A 3,125-nucleotide genomic window follows, 5' to 3' on the forward strand; every position below is an offset into this window, starting at 1 on the left:
AGGGAGCCTGATATGGGGCTCGATCCCAGGACCTGGAGACCATGACCTGAGCTGAAGGCAGACGCTTAACCGACTGAGCCACCCAGGTGCATGCCCCCCTTAAAATATTTTGTTTATTTACGAGAGAGAGAGGGAGGGAGAGAGAGGGAGAGAGAGAGAGAGAGAGAGAGAGAAACTGTGCATGAGCAGGGGGAGGGGCAGAGGGAGAAGCTAACTCCTGGATGAGCGGGGGAGAAGTGTGATGATTTCTTTTACCTTGGACTGATGATTTCTTTTACCCTCAGTTACATTGATTCATGCCACAAAGGAAACAACACGTCTACAAGCGTACAAGTCTTCCCATCTAACAGAGCTTGCTGAGATTTACAGCCAGACTGACATGTTATCTGATGTGCATTCCAAGTAAAGCTAGTAAATGACCTGGAGCAGGTGCAGGACTCGAAGCTTTAAAAGCTTTACTTCTTTTATCAGCAATCCTGATGTTCTAAACAATGAAGCCCATCAACTCCACTCCTACCCAAATCTCCTGGTAAACCTGGGTATAGCAGGGCTCAGGGGGACCCAAACATTTTTCACAAGGTTTTGGAGCATCTCAGCACAGGACCCGTGGCTATGACCCACATGGCCAACAACCTGGAAAGGTCACCTTGATTTATTTATTTACCATAAAGATCATTTATTTATTTGAGAGAGAGAGAGAGAGTGTGTGCACACAAATGTCGGGGGAGGGGTAGAGGGAGAGGGACAAGCAGACTGCTGAGCAGGGTTCCTGAAGCGGAGCTAGATCCCAGATCCCAGGACCCCAAGATCATGACCTGAGCTGAAGGCAGACACTTAACTGCTTAACTGACTGAGCCACCCAGGCGCCCCCTCACCTTGATTTATTTTTAAAGGAGGAGGGTTCCACCTTTGAGGATGGTTCATCTTCCTGAATTTCTTTCATTAGAACTTTCAAACCTTTTTCTTTTGACCACTTTGAGGGCTCTGTTCCTTCTCTTGTTCCTCCTTTCTCATTACATTCTTCCTTCCCTCTTCCCTCTCCCTAGGTCCAGTCCCAACAGTCTTGAGAGAAAATAGTTCTTCATGCACAGGAGGCTCTGGTCTTGGCCCTTAGGTTGGCAGTGTCCTTGGATCTTTGTTTCTGCTCTGGTGGGGGCTGGAGAGGAAGAAAGGCCTTTGGTTTACAAGTAAGTTAGAAATAGGGAAGGAAAATACAGAGGAACAATCAGATTTATATTTTGGGATACAAATTTGCCACAAATGCAGATTTATAATACTGCCTTAACTAAAAGTTTGTTCTGTCTCTTCCAACCCTGCATCCTTTCTCAAAATGTGAACTCACTTTTTCTCATCAGTACCTCTGTGTTTCAACTCTCCCAAACACATCTTCTAATTGTACCTCAATGATTTCATTGACCACGTCTCTTTAAAATCACCATTTATACACTGTAGCAGTGGCATCTTGTTCTGGCTATTCTTTTCTTTCCCTTTCATTTAGCTCAGTTGATTCTAACCAAACATTTCCAGATGCATCATGCATATTTTTAATTTGCTAATTCTCTTCTCACCCACTTACAATCTGGCTTCTCTCTGCCTCTCTTTACCAAGACAACTATTGTTTTGGTCAAATTCATGAACTGGAAAAAAATGCATGTACTTTGACACTACTGCTCACTCTCTTTCTGCGACTTCCTGTTGTGATTAGCTTTCTACATAGCACCATTTGTCTGGTGTTTGTAACTTTCTGGATTTTATTGTATTAATACTTTGATACTTTTTCTTATGCTCCATTACTTTCTTTTAAGTTGTAACATTGATTCTATAGTCTCCTTTCTTTCCTGAAGATGATTTAAAAAATTTTATTCCATTTTGTAAATCTCTAATATTGAGCCTCCTTCCTTTATTTTGAATGCTCAGAAACAAATTGCTTGGATTCAAGAACATTTTGAAAGACTATCTATGAAATAGCAGAGTGCAATTTCTATTTCTCACACTTTTTTTTTTAAGATTTTATTTATTTATTTGACAGAGAGAGACACAGCGAGAGAGGGAACACAAGCCGGGGGAGTGTGGGAGAGAGAAGCAGGCTTCCCGAGGATGTGGGGCTCTATCCCAGGACCCTGGGACCATGACTTGAGCCAAAGGCAGATGCCTAATCACTGAGCCACCCAGGCGCCCCAAAAGTTGGTACATTTTTAATGAGCACAGAAAAATCTTGGAGTCCAGTGACATCTTTTGAAGCCTGATCAGATAGGGGCATACCGGCCTTTAGTTAATGGTGAAGGGACAACTTTGAGTTGTATTCTTTGGCACTAAGTGTTGGTTAATTCTAATAGTAGGGATGGTTGAAAAGCCCAATAAACAATCTTCTAGCATTGATTTTGTTATAATTGACACTATTTACAAAGTTGGAAGGTTCTACAATAAGATCTGCCCTCCAAATTACCTTTTCTGAAAAAGTCACCCCACCTGATTGTTGCATATTTGCTTAACTTTTCTGCTATTGTGGTTTCCAAGAAAGCCATATCCATCAAGTGAGTTTAATTCCTCTGACGATCAATAATTCACTCACCATCCAGAAAATTCAAGTATTGAAGGCCCATTCTGAATCACTTTGTTGGGCTGAGTGTACCGTGGTTTTCTAAAAGTTCCCGCTCTAGTTGGGGGAAAGGGGAATAAAATAAATTGAAATGCAGGGCCCTATGGAGGAAATGAACAGCGTGTGGGACGGAAGCTTTGGACACTACAGAACTAGAAGTTCAGCTCTGCAACTCAGTAGTTCTGAAGTGAACAGGTCATTTCAGAATGAGCAAGGTGAGAATGTGTTGTGGAACGATGCACTCTGGCAAGGTTCCAGCTCCTGGCAAAGGGTCACATCACTTAGGTGTGTGAAGGCAGAACAGGGTTACAGTGACCACAGCAGCTTAGAAGAGGGGTGTCACCTGGCTCTTCTGCGCACAAGAGAAGTAGGAAGAGGTCCTTCCGGACCTTGGGGATGGCATCAGCACCCTAGGCTCAGCGCACACCTGCAAAGGCAGGAAACCCTCGGGGCTGGTCCCTCGGCTGGTAGCCCCGCCGGGTCGCGCCGGTGGGGAGAGCTTTCCGGCAGCCGCGCGCCACGTCAC

General features: G+C 44.1%; 1 pseudogene; it reads right to left on the reverse strand.

The window, feature by feature from the left end:
• Positions 1 to 382: 382 nt before the first annotated feature.
• Positions 383 to 591, reverse strand: LOC114213881 (ATP synthase F(0) complex subunit j, mitochondrial pseudogene; annotated as a pseudogene).
• Between the last annotated feature and the right edge of the window lie 2,534 nt (positions 592 to 3,125).

Source organism: Eumetopias jubatus, unplaced genomic scaffold, assembly GCF_037043125.1.
Source record: "Eumetopias jubatus isolate StellerSeaLion01/CBP00866 unplaced genomic scaffold, mEumJub1_p1.0 scaffold_10, whole genome shotgun sequence".
Classification (NCBI taxonomy): domain Eukaryota; kingdom Metazoa; phylum Chordata; class Mammalia; order Carnivora; family Otariidae; genus Eumetopias; species Eumetopias jubatus.